Source organism: Martes martes (genome assembly GCF_963455335.1).
Source record: "Martes martes genome assembly, chromosome: 13".
NCBI lineage: Eukaryota > Metazoa > Chordata > Mammalia > Carnivora > Mustelidae > Martes > Martes martes.
Window position 1 is genome coordinate 65,176,278 of NC_137901.1, and position 19,098 is coordinate 65,195,375.

Genomic DNA, 19,098 nt, shown 5'->3' on the forward strand with positions numbered 1-19,098 from the left:
CTTTCTCAGAAGTCACTCATGTCAACACAGAACCTACCACTGCTTGCCACGTCTCTGCACATTTGCAGTGTGTAACTCCTCTGGCCAGGCAAACACAGCACCTACGAAGCTTTTTCTATGCAAAATTTTGCACAATCACATGCAACTGGGAACAAAATAAGGTAAGAACCTTGGGCGCTTATCTCCAAGGATATTAACCTTCAGTAAGAAAGTAAATACTGAATTAGCCTTTCATTAGAGAATCTCATACTTACATAATAAACCACTCCTTAGCCTACCAGCCTAGTATACAGTCTTCAATTTTCATTTCCAGTTAAAAAAAAATTCCTCTAAGAATAGTATTAGAAAATAAATTCCAAATTCTAAATTCATACTTTACTGTCATTTTATTTAAAAAAATACGGAAGGAGGGGTGCCTACCTGGCTTTGTCAGTAGAGCATATGACCCTTGATCTTAGGGTTGTGGCTTCAAGCCCCATGCTGGGTGTAAAGATTACTTAAAAATAGAATCTTTTTTTTGAGAGTGTGTGTGTGTGCATACCCGAGTTGGGAAGAGAGGGACAGGGAAAGGAGCTGAGCACAGAGCCTGATGTAGGGCATGATTTCATGACCCTGAGAGTGTGACTTCAGCCAAAATCACAAGTGGGACGCTTAACCAACAGAGCCACCCCAAAATAGAATCTTTAAAAGAAATAAAATAAAATTGGGCACCTGGGTGGCTCAGTGGGTTAAAGCCTCTGCCTTCGGCTCAGGTCATAATCCCAGGGTCCTGGGATCGAGCCCCACATCGGGCTCTCCGCTCAGTGGGAAGCCTGCTTCCCTTCCTCTCCCTCTCTGCCTGCCTCTCTGCTACTTGTGATCTCTGTCAAATAAATAAATAAAATCTTAAAAAAAAAAAGAAAGAAAGAAAAGAAAATAAGAGGATACATTCCAAATGTGATAAAATGAACCAAAAAGAACAGAATTATCATTAAATCTTATCACAAGGATATATTCCAAATGTGATAAAATGAACCAATCAAACACAAGACCATCTCACCCTTAAAATCTGCCTCTGAGTGGTTAAGGAAAAAGATGCGAGAAAGAGAAGAGAGGAGGCCCAGCTAAGAACTCAGGCAATAAAGGATGCAGAGGGAGGATGCAAAGAAGGGGAGCAAATGGAGAGAGGACTTCGGTAAAACAGGTCAGGCATCATCCCTTGACATCCCGCAGCCTTTGTTACCAGGTAGTAACTTGAAAGGGGCAGCTCCTTCAATTCTTGGGCAGTTTATGCAGCTAAGTATCAGTGCAATTGGAACTGCCATTTACCAGAATACCTGCCAAAGCAACGCAAAAGAAATTCCTTCAACTATTTCAATTACAAGAGAAACAATGCCCACCTAAGTCTTCCATTCTCCAGGCTAAACAGCACTGTAGTTCCTTCAGCCTTATGACAAATGCATTCTAGTTGAAAGGCAGCATATCATAGTAAAAAGAACATAAAACCTTTAGTCAGAAACCGTGGCTCAAATCCAATCTTGGCCACTGGTTAACTCTGTATTCTTAACCTCATTTCCTCATTTATAAAATTAAGGAAAATAATAGTTGTGCTAACTACCTCAAGATGTGGGGCACTTGGGTGGCTCAGTCATTGGACATCCCACCTCTGGCTCAGGTCGTGATCCCAGGGTCCTGGGAGTAAGCTCCGCATCAGGGTCCCAGCTCAGTGGGAAGCCTGCTTCTCCCTCCCCCACTCTCCCTGCTAGTATTCCCTCTCTCGTGTCTCTCTGTCAAATAAATAAATAAAATCTTATTAAAAAAACTACCTCAAGATGTGTTGTGAGAGGACCACATTTAATGAAAGGTACACATGAAATATATGCTTTTCCAGCTCTGCTGATATAGATGCTCATTAGATTCCACAGTACTATTAATATAGACTTCATAAAACTTATGTATTCGTTTTATAAATAAAATTTTGGAACCCAACCCCACATGTGTGATGGCTGAGGGAGTTACAGCAAAAGACAGGAGAGGAAGTGATTAAGAATCCCAGTACAGGGGCACCTGGGTGGCTCAGTCGTTAAACATATGCTCTGCCTTCAGCTTGGGTCATGATCCCAGAGTCCTGGGATGGAGCTCCGCATTGGGCTCCCCGTTCGGCGGGAAGATTACTTCTCCCTCTCCCACTCCCCCTGCTTGTGTTCCCTCTCTCACTGTGTCTCTCTGTCAAATAAATAAAATCTTTTTAAAAAAAAGAGAATCCCAATACAGCTAGACAGCTTCCTGACTGACATTTATATTCTACACTAGGCCTTCAGAAATACAACTTTAACATAAACTAACAGGTTGCGCTTTTTTAAAAACGAGGAATGTAGGGCACCTGGGTGGCTCAATGGGTTAAGCCTCTGCCTTCGGATCAGGTCATGATCTCAGGGTCCTGGGATTGAGCCCCGCATCAGGCTCTCTGCAGCAGGGAGCCTGCTCCCCCCTCTCTCTCTGCCTGCCTCTCTGCCTACTTGTGATCTCTGTCTCTGTCTCTCTCTCTCTCAAATAAATAAATAAATCTTTAAAAACAAAACAAAACAAAGAAGCATTAGTAACTGAATGCCAAAAAACTTTTTTTGCAAAACATTTTATTCATTACAATGAAATTCTGGTTATTAATAAATGATTTGCATTCCATTATGATGGAGCTAGGTCCAGCCAAGCAAGCCTTTGAACTGAACAGGAAGGTTGAGTATGTGTCTAAAGGGTGCACTTCTAGCTTCATTACCAAGTCCAATATAAAAAAGCTCAGAACAGAAATGTTTATTTTAACTGCAGTACTTCTAGAGCCAACCAAGAGGGGTTAGTGCAGGTCCAACTAGGCTGCATATCAATATAAATCTGTCCTTGTAGGGATGGACATCATTTTTCCCTCTAGGCTTAACCACTCTAGAAGATCCAGATTATTTTCCCTAAGCATCAGCATGAATAATTTAGAGTAGGCCTTACTATAGTGACAACCTCAATAATTCACAGGGCAATATAATAAATACATAAAAGTTTAGAAAGAAAAACAAGACTTTTGTATGGGCCTGCACGTTTTGCCATGTCACCCAAAAGTACTCTTAGCTACCTCTATCAAAAACTTGTAACACATATACTCTACCTGGCTTTGGTGAAAGGTGTCTATTACTGATCACTAGAGCAAGAGGGCTTGGATACAATTTATAAATATGCAAATTTTGGGGTGCCTAGGTGGCTCAGTAGGTTGGGCTTCTGACTCTTGATCTCAGCTCAGGTTTTCATCTCAGGCTCATGAGTTCAACCCCTGCATTGGGCTCCAAGCTAGGTGTGGAACCAACTTCAAAAAAAAAAAAAAAGCAAACTTTGTTACCAAGACCTTTTAGGCTCATCAGTTTATCCACCCAAAAATTCCATATCCACATTTACCAGTTGGTTGTTTTCTATTTTTTCCTTTATGAAAATGTTTCTACTTTTACCTCAAATGATTAATATGAATACAGACTTACAGTAGCTTGTAACATTTAGGGTAATCTCTAGCCTTTAGTATTTAGTATATATTTAGTATATATATATATATTTAGTATATATTTAGTGTGTGTGTATATATATATGTGTATATATATTTAGTATATATTTAGTATATATCTACACTATTCAGAAAGCTGCCACAGACTCAAACTGCACTGGTAAAACCCGATCTGCATTACTTACTTATTTCCTAACTTCTCACCACTCCCCTACCAGAAAGTAAATCCAAAGAGTGCAAAGGATTTTGTTTGTTTTTTTCAACGCTGTTGCCCCAGAGCCTAGAATAGTGCCTGGCACTTAAGATCTTCTCACATAATATAGGGTGCCTGGGTGGCTCAGTGGGTTAAGCCTCTGCCTTCGGCTCAGGTCATGATCCCAAGGTCCTGGGATAGAGCCGCATCAGGCTCTCTGCTCAGCAGGGAGCGTGCTTCGCCCCCCACCCCCGCCTGCCTCTCTGCCTTCTTGTGATCTCTGTCACAGAAATAAACAAAATCTTTTAATAAAAAAAAGGTCACATAATAAATATGTGCTGAATTGATGGAGCACCCGGCTGGCTCCATCAGTAGAGCTTATGATTCTTGATCCTAGGGTTGTGAGTTTGAGCCCCACAGTGCGCACAGAGTTTCCTTAAGAAAACTAAATAAAGCTAAATAAACAAATAACTCTGCTGAACTGAATGACTAAATGGTGTATTTTTACTATGGAATACTACTATGAAGCCATTAATCACAATAAGTCAGACTGATGCCAGCTGATTTAATGGAATTTCCAGAAATAGTAAGTGAAGAAAACAAGAAGTGTCAAAAAAAAAAAAATTTTTTTTTTTTTAAAGTATACTCGCAAAACCTTACACTGATGAGGAGGTGGAGAATCTGAACCCCTCATACACTGCCAGTGGGAATGTAAAATGATGCAGCTTTGGAAGTTTGTTGGTTCCTCAAAGTTTAGCACAGCTACCATGTGACCCAGTGACTCCACTCTGAGGTACACACCCAAAAGAACTGAAAATATTCAACCACAAAAAAACCTATACATGAATGTCCAGGGCAGCATTATTTATAATCACCAAAAGTGGAAAAAAAACAAATGTTCATCAACAAAGTATAAACTATTATTTGGCCATAAAAGGAATGAAGTACTAATAAATGCTACAACATGAACAATACTTAAAAAGATCATGCTAAACGAAAGAAGGCAGACAAATGGGCACAAACTGTATGATTCCATTTCTGTGAATGCCCAGAACAGGCAAATCTATAGAGACAGAAGCAGATGAGGGATTTCCAGGGGCTGGAGGGAGTAGAGAATGGGGAGTGACTATTAATCAGAACAAAGGTTCTTTCTGAGGTGATGAAAATGTTCTGGAATTAGACAGTGGTGATCAATGCAAAACTCTATGGATATACTTAAAAGCACTGAAGTTTACACTTCAAAAAGAGTGAACTTTATGGTATATGAATTGTATCTCAATAATCCTGTTATTTTTTTTAAAAACATACATGTTTGCAAACAAATATACGATCGAATACAGGAATACATCAGTCATGTATTCAAATGAATACAGGCACTCAGGTATTCTTGTATTCAAACGAATACATGAATAATAAAGAATGACAAAAAAGGGAGGGGCGCCTCGGTGGTTCAGTGGGTTAAGCCTCTGCCTTTGGCTCAGGTCATGGTCTCAGGATCCTGGGATCAAGCTCCGCACTGGGCTCTCTGCTTGGAGGGGAGCCTGCTCCCCCCACCCCCTGCCTGCCTCTGTGCCTACTTGTGATCTCTCTCTGTCAAATAAATAAATAAAATCTTAAAAAAAAAAAAAAAAGAATGATGAAAAATGGAGTATGGAAAGGAAGTAGGGGCCAAGGCCTAAGGCAAGGAGGAGATTTAAAAAAATGAAAAGCTGGAGGCCTTGCGTGGGGGCGCTGGGCAAGGATGAATAAGACTGCAATGAGGTTGGCATGAAGACTAAAAAGGAGGGAGATAGGTTGAATAGGTCAACAGGTAATTGGTAACAGGGGAGACACAGCATACCTGGGTAACCGTAAGGATTCAATGGAGTCTGCAGAAAATGTGGAGTGCCAGAGAGGGAGAACAAGAAAGAACATGAGAGAGAAGATTTAAGACTAGCTCAAATCCACTAAAGTTTAAAAAAGAAAAATGTGCAAGAAGAAAATCCAATAGGTCCTGCTCAAGAATCCTTGAGCCTGGTAGGATAAAACCAAACCACAACAAGGAGAAATTTCCAGGGAAAGAGGGAGTGGGACTCAGAACACTGGCTGTCTCCTAAGTAGGAGAAAAGGGGCTTCTCTTGGGAGAAAGTAGCCAATGGTGACTGTTCTGGAAAAAAAAGCAGCCCCAACAGACTGTCTTGGGAATTCTCAGTAGAAGAGGTGCAACTGGAAAATGGCTGACCTGGGTTTTTTCCCAAGAATGTAAGAAGGGAGAGAGGAAGAAATGGACAAATTTAATTTTTAACCAGTATTTCTTCACAAATCTTAACAGTGCTGCTAAGTTTTCTGCATGACTCTTTCCTAAGCTTAACCAGGGTCTTTTTTTTTTTCTTTTTTAGGATTTTATTTATTTATTAGAGAGAAAGAGAGAGAGAGCATGCCCTCGCACACTAGCAGGGGGAGTGGCAGAGACCGAGGGAGGAAGCAGGCTCCCCACTGAGCAGATAGCCTCATGTGGAACTTGATCCCAGAACCCTGTGATCATAACCTGAGCAGAAGGCAGACACTCAACTGACTGAGCCATCCAGGCACCCTTAACCAGGGTATTTTTTATTTTTCTTTGTATAACCTCAGTTCTTTTGAAAAGAAGTGTAATATAGGGCCTTTTTATAATAGACAAAGTATCTTTGCCCTTTATCATTTTTTCCTTAACATTTTATTTTTGGAGTACCTAGGTAGCTGAATCAGTTAAGCATCCAACTCTTGGTTTTTGGCTCGGGTAATGATCTCACGGGTCATGGGATGGAGCCCTGAATGGGGAATCCATGTTCAGCCGGGAGTCTGCTTGAGGATTCTCTCCCTCTGCCTCTCCTCTCACTCACACGCATACATGCGCACACAAGAGCTCGCTCTTGAAAATAAACGAGTCTTTTTTTTTTTTTAAGGCAGATGCTTTTTTTTTTTTTTAGATTTTTATTTATTTGACAAACAGAGATCACAAGTGGGCAGAGAGGCAGACGGGGGCGGGGGGGACAGGCTCCCTGCTGAGCAGAGAGCCCGATGCGGGGCTCAATCCCAGGACCCTGGGACCCTGGGACCATGACCTGAGCCAAAAGCAGAGGCTTTAACCCACTGAGCCACCCAGGTGCCCCAAAAATAAACAAGTCTTAAGAAAAAAAAATCTTATTTTTAAGTAATCTCTACATCCAAAATGGGGCTCAAACTCAAAACCCTCAGATCAAGAGAGTCAAATGCTCTCCCCCCTGAGCCAGCCAGGGGCCCCTCCTTTGACCATTTGTTTTCCCTATGTTATATGCACAATAGAGAAATTGCAATTTAATATCTTTATTTCTTAAACTTTTACTGTCCAAACACATCAAATTAAAACAAAAACAAAAAACCCAAGGTGGAAGGTATCCAAGGGGAATGAGGGAAGCAATACAGAACAAATGCACATTCCTTCCAGAGCTGGGAACAAAGATAATGCCCAGCTGGTTTCTAGGTTATAAAACATGTATGAGACAGTCCCTCCTTCAAGAAATAAAATTTGAGTTAAATGCTAAGATACAACTAAATAGACTTTGCAAATCGGTGTGTACAACTGGAAGGTGTCTCGCAGCTGGAGAGGTCAAGCACACCTATAGTAAAACTCCCAAGGGCAAGGACTTAAAGTAATCTCTACTTCCTTGGTAGTGCTAACATGCCTAGCACATAACGCACCCAGCAGATGAAACAACCTTTGGTCAAGCCGCACACTCTGCTATGCACTGTGACGTCACTGGCTAGTGGAGGGAACAGACAAAACACAGGGCACCAAATCCTCACTAGACAGGAAGCTGGACAGGTATACAGGAAATAGATCAAGGGATGCCTTCAAGGCAAGGTAATATCTAAGTTGAGTATAAGGTAATAATGGGATGAAGTGAGAGAAGACATTCCAGCAGAGGGAGACACGAGACTGGAGAGAGTTAAGGGACCAACAGAGGTTCAGCAAAACTCAGTGAACTACCAAAAAAGGTGGGTGAGGGGATGAGAATGGAGGCCAAAGCCCAGTGATGAAGCATCCTGGATAACAAGATAAGGATTAGTAAATCTGATTATGAAGAGAGTGGGAGCTGTTGAAGGACTTAAACTTGGTGGTGGGGATGTGGGATGACTATGAACAGATATATTTTGCAAAGACAGAGGCAGGAACAAACTGCTGGATTTAACTAGAAAAGAACTACACTGATAATGTGGGAAAAACACTGTTAACAGATCCGCACCCTTTGCTAGTAGACAAATTTCCTTTTGGGAGTTACCCAATTATTCTTTAGAAATAGAGAACTTAGGGGCGCCCGGGTGGCTCAGTGTTAACCCACTGCCTTCGGCTCTGGTATGGTCTCGGGGTACTGGGATCAAGTCCCAGATCGGGCTCTCTGCTAGGTGGGGAGCCTGCTTCCCCTTCTCTCTCTGCCTACCTGTGATCTCTGTCAAATAAATAAATAAAATCTTAAAAAAAAAAAAAAAGAAAAGAAAGAAAGAAAAGAAAATAGGGAACTTAGAGGTGGCTGAGAGCAGTCAGTCCTCTAAGCACAGAAATTAGTATTACAAAGAATTACACTGCATTATTCATTTTAGCTCAAGACACTTTTAAAATGTGTTTGATACATTTTGATATACTACAGTTTTGTGAATATAAAAAAAAGATTTACAATAACTAAATCTTATTTGTTATTAACAGCAGGCCAGGATGAATTTTAAAGACTTCACAGACAGAAAGATCATCTGTTACATTCCTTTGGAACAAACCATTGCCACTTCTTCCTCTCAACGTATCTGAAATACAGTCTGTAAGCCTAATTTCTCAATGGTCATGTTTCACAGCAAAAGACTGAGGCCACAATACTAAAAGATTTCTGAGCTCAGAGAGAAACCCCATGGGGGTTCTTTACCTCAGCAGCTAGTCTATTCACCACTAACAATTCCAACCACCAGGAGGAATTTCCCTGCCTAGGCTTATTTTGTTGGCAGAAGCAAACACAAAAAAATATCCTGACATTTTATATCCAGTAGGAAAGAATAATCAGAATAGTAACATCTTTAGTACCAAGCAAATTTAACCAATCTTCCCAGTTGCCTGTGGATTTGGACAGATGGCCACAAAGTAAATTCATATTTACTCTTAAAAAATAATCTCCATTTTAATATTCTTACCACCAAAAGCCCTAGGAACTTTTTGAACTCCCTAACAACAATAGTGAAACAAAAGATTTTAGGCCTTATTTCTAAAAATATCTTATTGTGATAAGATAACCAACCTTGTATTTGCCATTTACAATCACCATATACTATCATTTACTATCAACATTTCAAAAAAAAATGCTTAATTTCAACACCAAGAAAATGACACACATATATACTTTTTAGAAAGGGCAGTCCTTTCATTGAATAAATTTAATGAAAAACTCCCTCTCGTTGCCCTTGTTTTTCTCTATACCCTAAGGCCCATTCAACACTCCCTTTCAGGGGTTTGACCAAGAGTCCCCAAGATTTGTTCTCACCAGTTTTATGATGGCCTCACTCCCTGTCTTTCCAGAGGGACCACAAACAATGTCATGGAACAGATGAGAAGACCCATTTCTACTACGAGGGAAGAGAATTCTGTAGACAAGGATCCATTAAGTGTTTTAAAAGTGGCAAGTGGGGGCACCTGGGTGGCTCAGTCGTTAAGTGTGTGCCTTCACCTCAGGTCATGATCCCAGGGTCCTGGGATTGAGCCCCGCATCGGGCTCCCTGCTCTTCGGGAAGCCTGCTTCTCCCTCTCCCACTCCCTGTGCTTGTGTTCCCTCTCTCGCAGTCTCTCGCTCTCTCTGCCAAATAAATAAATAAAATCTAAAAAAAGGGGTGGGCTGGGTGGCTCAGTGGGTTAAGCTTCTGTCTTTGGCCCTGCATCAGGCTCTCTGCTCAGCAGGCAACCTGATTTCCCGCTCTCTCTGCCTGCCTCTCTGCCCATTTGTGATCTCTCTCTCTCTCTCTCTCTCTGTGTCAAATAAATAAAATCTTAAAAAAAAAAAGTGGCAACTGGAGCTCCGTTCCTTCTCTTCCCTCCTCCGCCATCCCTCGCATTTACAGATAGGGAAATGAAGGTCCAGAAAGGACAACTGATTTGCCCCAAGCCATAAAACCAAGAAAGCATCTCTAGCCTGCTGATACCCTGTCACCACTCCTCTACTGAGCTGGACAGTTTGCATAATGCTAAGTACAAGTTAGCATTTGTGATTTAAATATGTGTAAGGTTTGGGACACCTGGGTGGCTCAGTTGGTTGGGCATCCCGCTCTTGATTTCGGCTGGGCGCGTGATCTCAGAGGGTGCTGGGATGGAGGCCCAGCTCCATGCTCAGTGGAGTCTGCTTGAGATTGGCTCCCCCTGCTCCTCCCCATTCGTGGGCACACACACACCCATGGGTATGCTCTCTCTCAAATAAATAAATCTTCAAAAAATAAAAATTAAAAAATAAGTATGTATATAGTTATACGGCAAGTTTTAAATATTATGAAAACCCAACCCACGTAATAATTTTGAATGGAAGCAATACTATCAGCTGAGTCATGTGAAATTAACAGTGTACTGTGTCAAATCGTTTATAAAAAGAACTTCTACTTTACAGAAATCCCATCTCAAAACAACACAATGTAGATACACACCCTAAAAATTCAAGTTTAAAGCTTTTCTATGGCATAATATTCACTTTCTTACTGAAAATGAATGTCAAGAAAATCCCTACATACCTAGAGTATACACAGGCTATTAAGAAACATTCTCCAGCTACCTAAAGTTGCTGAGTCTTAAAGACTGCTTGGTGTAAAGTAAATCAAAGGGGGAAAGAAGACATTTTTAAAGAGGAAAAAAAATTACTGGATCAGTTAGCTATTTCTTTACCTAAAAAGACTTTCCCCAAACCAATACCCCACTTCTCCTTACAGATATACCTGTCAGTATTGGTTTGACCATTTTATAACCTACATGTGTTATGCTGATGTCTGCTGATGTCTACAAAGCTCTGATTTTATCTCAAGATAGATCCTCCTGCAAACACTGTTGGGCTCTGCAACACTTTTTAGTTTCCTGAATCTGCTGTAATCTTAAAAAATATTATCAGTGGCTAGAGATGCTCTTTTTACAACACACTTTTCCCTGCAATCAATATAGGGCAGCGAATTTATGGGAATTTTTCCTGGACCCTCCCGTACTTGCCGGTAAATTATCAAGGGCACAACAAATCAAAGCTCTCTAATTTGAATTATCACTGGAATTCTTACTTGGTCTTGTAAATAGGCTGAAACTACGTGGAAACTGATTTATTTTCCAGTCATCTCCAGGAGAGGTGCCCAACAATGAACTATGATGTCTTAAATATAACCACGTATGCCACACAATTACCAGGTTGAGGAAAATGCAAAAGTCCCTCAATAAAAAACTATTATTCATATTCAACCTGATGCAATTAACCAGGTCTCAAGAAAAAAACGACATTCCGCTCGCATAAGGATGACCTCCCTTCTGAGCGGGGAGAGGGTGGGAGCGCGTACCCCAGCGGAAGCAGAGTCCACAGGAGGCCCTGGGTCCGCCGCCCACCCGCGGCGCTACTCCCTGAGCCGCGTCCTCGGAGCCCCCGGCAGCGGTGTCTCCGCCGGGGGAAGGGGACTAAAGGACCAGGGCTATGGGGCGCCGGTCCGAGCCTCTTCGGGGGCACAGGGAAAACAAAGCGCGAGGGACACACTCAGCCACCTGGCTCGGAGGGACCGGCAGGCAAGGAGCCCAAAACCACCTGGGCCGCATACACCAGCCAGGAACCGCCGGGGGACCCGGGGGTCGGCCCAGAAGCCCCGGAGGGGGACGGCGCAGGCGCGGGACCGGCTGGGGGGCCCCGGCGGGGGACCGCGCAGGCGCGGGCCCGCTGGGGTCTGCGGGGCCGCCAGGGCCTGGCCGCGCGGCCCGCCAGCGCACGCTGAGGAGACCCGGCCCTGGCTCTTACCGCGCGGCGCCGCCTCGCTCGCTCGCTCGCTGGCTCCGGGATGGGCCGGGCGGCGAGCTCGCCGGTGGCGCGGCCCGAATCCGTTGAGTCCGGCCTCAGGGCAGCAGCCAACCCCGCGGCGCCGTTCGCCCAGCCCGCCCTGCCTCCCTCGCGGCCCCCGCCCTCGGCCCGCCCCTGTTCGGCCCCACACAGCCGCCACCGATTGCGCAGGCGCCGCGAGGCCCCGCCTACATCCCGCCGCCGCGCAGGCGCCTACGGCACCGGCCGCTCCGCTCGCGTCCCTCCCATCTCTGGCTAGCGCAGGCGCACTGTCACCGGCACAACCACAAAAAGAGGCTCCAGACGCTTTGGGGTTTTCGCTAGAGCTGTGGATGGCGGGTGCTCCTGAATGTGTGTTCGACGGGGCGAGGTGATGAGTGTAGAGCTCCCGCGTTTCCAAACCTTACCTCAGCTAAAGGTCCATCTTTCATGCAGCACGCAGTTACATTGTGCCAAGGACGGTGCTAGGCGACGAGCTAGACAGTGGTGATAAAAACACACAAGCCCTGCCCTCTTGGCGCTCCCTGTGCGCCCGGGAACACAGACACTAAACAACTGAGCCACCAAAACCGTGAGGCTAAATATCCTCTATCAAATTAAGGAAGTTCTGTTAGGTCACAGTTGTCATACAGGTTTTTTCCTTAGGTCGAACTACATTAATAAATTTTTATTCCATCATCTTAATTTCCCAGAAAAAAAAAGAAAAATTGGACTTGATAAATGTTTAGCATTGCTGGACTATTCGCTAGTATTTTATTTAGCATTTTTGCATATATGTCCATGAGTGATTTTGGTCTTTCCTTTTGCTTTCTTGTACTGTCGATGTCTGATTTGGGATTAATTTTTTAATCAAGTCACAATGAGTTGAGGAGACTTCTTTTTCTTCTTTATCTGGAAGATTATGTATAAGAGGATTTTTGTTTTCAATGTTTGCTGAATTTGCTGTAAAATTATCCAGTTCCTGGTGTTTTTCTTTGGTTTCGTCTTACACTTTTGAGGGGCTAGGATGCAGATTTTATACTAAGCATTTCATTTCTTTAATGGTTCTAGATTAAGACAGGTTTTTTGTTTGTTTGCTTGTGTAGACTCTCTGCCCAACATGGGGCTTGAACTCATTACCCTGAGATCAGGAGTCACATGCTCTACCGGCTGAGCTAGCCAGACATCCCAAGACAGAATTTCCCTGTATCATCTTTGCTGAACTATATTTTTGCAAGAAAGTAGCTGTGTGTTGATGCTTCAAAATCGTTGGGATGAAGTTGTGCATATAATTCCCTTATAGTTCTTTGTTTTAATTTTATTTCAGATGTAACCCATTCCTATAGTTCCTCTTCCCAAATGCAGCTAATTGTATTGTTTCTTGATATCCTTCTAGAGATACTTTATGAATATAAACAAATATGCAAAATAAACAGATAAGTTCTTTTGCTTCTCTCTCTCTCTCTTTTTTTTTTTAACATAAATTATAGTGTACTACAGATACTGGTATTTTTCTTTTTAAAATACCAGTTGGTTAGGCAACCGCCTTCAGCTCAGGTCATGATCCTAGAGTCCCGGGTCTGAGCCCCACGTCAGGCTCCCTGCTCGGCGGGGAGTCTGCTTCTTCCTCTGACCTCTCCCCTCTCATGCTCTCTCCCTCTCATTTTCTCTCTCTCTCTAAGATAAATAGATAAAATCTTTAAAAATTAAAAAAAATTAAAATTAAAAAACCCAGAATATATGGGGCACCTGGTTGGCTTAAGTCCTTAAGCATCTGATTTCGGCTCAGGTCATGATCCCAGTGTCTTGGAATCGAGACCCACATCGACCCCCACATTGGGATCCCTGCTCAGTGGGAAACCTGCTTCTCCCTCTCCCACTCCCCCTGCTTATGTTTCCTCTCTCACTGTGTCTCTCTCTGTCAAATAAATAAGAAACGTCTTAAAAAAAAAAACCAGAATAAATACCGTTTTAATACTCTGGAGATAATCATTCAACCCTAGTGTAGGACAAAGGCAATGGTCCTCACAACCAAGCAGCCTGAGTTTGCATCCTGGCTTCATTATTTACTAGCTGTCTGTCTTTGTGTTTCTGGTTGGTTTTTTGTTTTGTTTTTTTTCTTTTAAGATTTTATTTATTTATTTGACACAGAGAGAGAGAGATCACAAGTAGGCAGAGAGGCAGGCAGAGAGAGAGAAGGGGAAGCAGGCTCCCTGCCGAGCAGAGAGCCTGATGCGGGGCTCGATCCCAGGACCCTGAGATCTTGACCTGAGCCAAAGACAGAGGCTTAACCCACTGAGCCACCCAGGTGCCCCTCTGTTTTTTTTTTTTTTTAATCTACAGAATGGGTGCTCTTATGGGTTGATGGAGAGAAATAAACGGGAGAATGCATGACAAAGATTTAGCATGATGCTCAGCACCCAGGAAATGCCTGGTAAATGCGAGGAGCATTTATGTTGCCTTTGTTTAGGCATCTACAGTTCAAAAACAGACTCAACATGACTCAGATCCTCACAACAGCCCTATAAGAACTGTACAAAGGAGAAAATTGAGACCCAAAGAGGTTATGTCACTTGCCCAAGGCCACCAAGCCAGCAAATGGCAGAAACAGAAGAAAACTGTCTGGTTCCAGGCACCTGTCATCAACCCCACTTATACTGAGAAGCCACACATGCTGTTAAAACATACTGTTTAAAGAGATTTTTAAAATTTATTCATTTGAGAGAGAAAGTGAGCGCAAGCGTGGGGTGGGGGTGGTCAGAGGGAGAGAGGGAAGCAGACTCCCCGCTGAGCAGGGAGCCTGGACCAGAGACTCGTCCCAGGACCCTGAGCTCATGACCTGAGCCGAAGACAGATGCTTAACTGCTGAGCCACCCAGGTGGCTACCTTTTTTAAAATATTTTTTATATTAAAGGATATGAAATAAATGTGAACTCAATGAAATGTCAAAAACTGAAGGTTAAAAAAGAACTTTAGCAGTTTTCCCATTACCCACCCCTCATCACTTCATCTTTATCAAAGTTAACCACCATTCGGACATCTAACTCATATGGACTGATTTTGAGCTTTTCAATAAATAGAATCACACTGTATTGGTTTCCTAGGGCTGCTGTAACAGATTACCGCAACTTTGTGGCTTAAAACAATAGAAATGTATTGTCTCATAGTCCAGGAGGCTAGAAATCAGACCTTGAGGTATTGGTGGCTCTGAGTTTCCTCCAAATTCTGCAGGGGAGAATCCATTGCCTGCTTCTAACATCTGCTGGCTGACTACATCCCTTGGTAATCCTTCACTTCGGCATGTCACTCCAATCTCTGCCTCTGTCTATGGCCTTCTCCTGTGTGTGTGTGTGTGTGTGTGCGCGCGCGCGCGCGGGCGCGGGGTGCGTTAATCTCCCTCTGATCCTTTCCTATGAAGACACTTGTGACAGCGTTTAGGGCCCATCTGGATAATCCAGGATAAATCCCGATGAATCCTTTATTTGTCATATCTACAAAGACCCTTTTTCCAAATAAGGTAACATTTACAGGTTCCAGGGTTTAGTACCTCATAGGTTTGGGAGCCATTATTCAGCAGTTAACAGAGGAGGTGGACACGCTGAGCAGCACGAGTGGCGCCCCCAAACGCCCGCCGTGGGAAGTACACTTAGCATCCCAGCCGCAAGCTGTCATAGGCTTGAACTGTGTGAGCATTTTTTCTGCTTTATCTGAGTTTATTTTGTGCATCTGTTGGCAAGATGTGTCCTAAGGCATAAGAAAAACCTAAGAGATTACTTTTGGGGTCTGAGAGCACACAAAAATGTTTTCCATATAAATGAATGATAATTGCTTCTTTGCTTTGTGCCATTTCAGTGTATGAATGATTTCATAGAAACATTTTACTTTCAGATTGCATGGGAAACCTGTATTCTTTCAGTCTTTTTCACTCACCATTAGGTCAATAAAATTAATCTGTTTTGTTGCATGTATCTGTGGCATGCAAAATTAATAATATTTCAGTTACAGTATAGTGTTCCATTGTATGAATTTACAATACCACATTTTACCCATTTTCCTACTGATGGGCATTTGGGTTGTCTCCAGTTGTGAGCTGTTAGTGGAAGGAAAATCGCATCATGCATTGCATCATGCATCATGCATTCATGGATTCTCCGATGGAAAGCTATGCATCCTTGGAACAGGCCCTGCTAGGTTATCTGGTACTTAAAAAAGGCTCTGAGCCTTTTATTGTCTTCGAGCTCTTTTACAACTCTGTAAATTGTAGAAAACTGATAGCAGTGCAAATGGTTCTTATCTAAGGACAACCTTCCCCCACAGTGGAAAAGTCAGTTTTTGCAATTTTTTTCAATTTTTTTTTTGCAAATTTATTTTTTGCAAATTTATTTCAATATTTCTGTTCTATAAATGTATCTGACCTTTGGATTCTCCTTTGAGCTGATTGTAACATCTTACCAGTTCCCTTGGTTAATTAAATAGTTAGGTAAACTCTTTGATACATGTTTATTTTATATTTGCATAAGGTTCATGATTTTACTTTTTTTTTTTTAAGGCTTTCTTTATTTACTTGAGAGAGAGAGAAAACAGAGGGAAAGGGAGAAGCAGACTTCCCACTGAACAGGGAGCGCAACACGGAACTCAATCCCAGGACCCTGGGATCATGACCTGAGCCGAAGGTAGACACTGAACTGACTGAGCCACCCAGGTGCCCCGATTTTATTTTTTAAAAACTTATCCTCAAACACTAGAAACAAAGTTCCTATGAACACTCCTGCCCACAGCAAAGTACTTTTAATGAGCCCAAACTACTGACCTACTTATTCTCTCATTGAAATTCCAAAGCAAAAGCGCCATTTTTTACCAAGCAGGAAGCTGCTGACATTTCCTAAGCAACCATCAGGCCTGTGGAACTAGAACGTGTGCTAGGGGCACGGGCTGGGGCAGAGATGGCTTTGACCAGGCCCCTAGCCTCTAAGAGTCCTCTCTGGCTGCGGCAGCAGAGTGAACTGGTCCTAAATCCGGTGAGCGGTTGCTAAGGGGTCCTGGAGGAATCAGCAGCATTGTCAGAGGAGGTGGTATTTCAGAAGCATTTCCTTTTTTTTTTTCCCCAAAGATTGTATTTATTTATTTGACAGAGAGAGAGAGAGAGAGAGAGAGAGCAAGAGAAGGAACACAAGCAGGGGCAGAGGGAGAGCAGGGAGCCCGACGCGGGGCTCGATCCCAGGACCCTAGGATCATGACGTGAGCCAAAGGCAGATGCTTAATGACTGAGCCATCCAGGCGCCCCTCAACAGCATTTCCATATAGAGAGGGCACATCCAGGATGGTGGGCAGCAGGAGAAAGAGCAAGGAACTGAAGGCAAACAGGGCATCCTCTAGAGCAAAGACTAAAGGAGCCAAGCAGTGGGGAGCGAGCATGGCTGCACCTGCAGGGGTGGGGGTGGGCGCAGAACAGGGAGAGTCTTCCCCACCAGGCCTTGGAACTTGGGTTCAGTAGTGTAGACAGGGACTAGTCCCTGCACCTTTGGGACAGGGAAGTGACATGCTGCAAGATGGAGGACTGGCCTTGTGGCATGCACAGAGTGGCAAAGTCGACCCTCAACAGTCAGGGGACCTGTTCATGGTTCTGGGAGGTCTGAGCTAGTGATAGGGTCAGAGGGGAAGAGACAGATCTGAGGGTGAGACACAGAACCAACCATGTGGACTTCATGCCAGTCTATGGCTGGGTCTCAGTGCCGGCGTCTGGGCGGTCCCATCAGCCTCACCCATACTCCATCCTTTGTCCTGTGGAGGCCAAGAAAAACAAGGCTGTACCCACCTCAAGTCTAGCCTTGACATAAGTACAGCCATCTTGGCTCTGGAAGCCATCTTAGGTCTCTGTGACCAGTAAATGACCCCTGGCTCCAGGAAGACTGACCAGAAGTTTTAAAAACAAAACACCAAAAACCAATTAGAAATAGGATAGCTTAACGAGGTAATAAGTCATGTTAGGAGTAGGGTAGCGTAATGAAGTAATAAGTTATGTCAGGGGTAGAATAACCTGATGTCATAATAAACCATGTCAGAAATAGGACAGCTTAACATTAATAAATCACAAGAACATAAGGATGCGATCGTGGCCCAATCACCTACTGCCAAATCCACCCCTGCTCTGTCTTTAAAAACTCTGACTGTAATCTGGTTTGGGGTCCAAGTCCCTACTCCACTGCATCGGGTATACTTGGGCCCAAGCTTAAGCTTGTCAAATAAATCCTTGTGCAACTGCATCGGTGTCGGCTCCTTGGTGGTCTCTCAGATGCGAAAACTTGGGCGTAACAGTCCTTGGTCATCCTCCTTGGTTCCCCAGCACCAGAGGGGCAGAAAGCTCTGACACTTGGGTCAGCCACTGACTTGGAGCAAGACAGGACTTGGGAAAGCCAGGGGCTGCCTGCCTACAGGAGGTCATCTATCTATGTGAGCTCGTCCCAGAGCCCTGGCCAAGTGGCAGGGTTTGGGACACTGTGATGATCCATTCATGGGCCAAAAGTGCCCTTCTGGTCAGGCCCTGCAGACCCTGCCATGCTAGGGTCCTGTCACCATGAAGATGGGCTGAGCTGCACAGCCAGGAACCCCTTTGAGCTCAGTGCTGCTGGTTTCCCGCTGACCCACTCAGCTCACCCCAATGCCCACCCCAATCACTGACTCAAGACCCACTCAAGCTCAGCTGCTTCATCTACACCACAGCTGGAAGAGTCAAATGGCAGGGGCCGGAGGCCAAATTTTCATTGGACTGTTCCCACGGTTAGCAACAATTAGCAAGCCAACCGCTTCAAGTGCCAGGATGTGGAGCTTAGGATTCTTGACATGCCTCCCTCAGAGCCAGGGGAGCTCTGGGTCCCAGGAAATACACAACTGTCAGCTGAGCAATGATGTGTCTGCAAGCAGAGATGGGCTGTTGGCCTTCCACGGCCGTGCTGCTCATTCCAGGAGGGACCCACGTGCCCGCAACCATGGCCTGAAACCCCAGAAGCTCCTTGGGATGCCCAGCTGGCCTGCAGGTGACCCAGAAGAGATATAGGAAGGGAACCTGCTCTGGACAAGGCATCCACCTCCCTTATGGCCTACAGCGATCAGACAGAATCAGACCCTCTTACGACACAGTCAGGGAAACTGAGGCCAGTGAGAGGGGAATGGGGCTGCTGCTTTTCACGGGCCAGCAGCTCTTTGGGCCCCCAGACTTGAGCTTAAACGCAGGCACAGACAGCTACTAGCTCTGTGACCTCAAGCCTGTTCCTCAACCTCTCTGTGCCTCCAGCTCATCTGTGAACAGTGGCAATGCTCCTGCACCAGTCAGGGTGCTGGGAGACTACATAACAGGGTTTCACCCTATTCTGTGC

At 44.2% G+C, this 19,098-nt stretch overlaps 1 protein-coding gene across 1 annotated transcript in view; it reads right to left on the reverse strand.

Moving 5' to 3' along the window:
* The window catches only part of SPECC1L (sperm antigen with calponin homology and coiled-coil domains 1 like), a 133,712-nt gene extending 121,840 nt beyond the window's left edge, over positions 1 to 11,872 (reverse strand). The window contains exon 1 of the mRNA XM_080821906.1: positions 11,708 to 11,872. The gene's annotated coding sequence lies outside the window, so the exon portion shown is untranslated. The remainder of the gene's footprint in view (positions 1 to 11,707) is intronic.
* Positions 11,873 to 19,098: the final 7,226 nt, after the last annotated feature.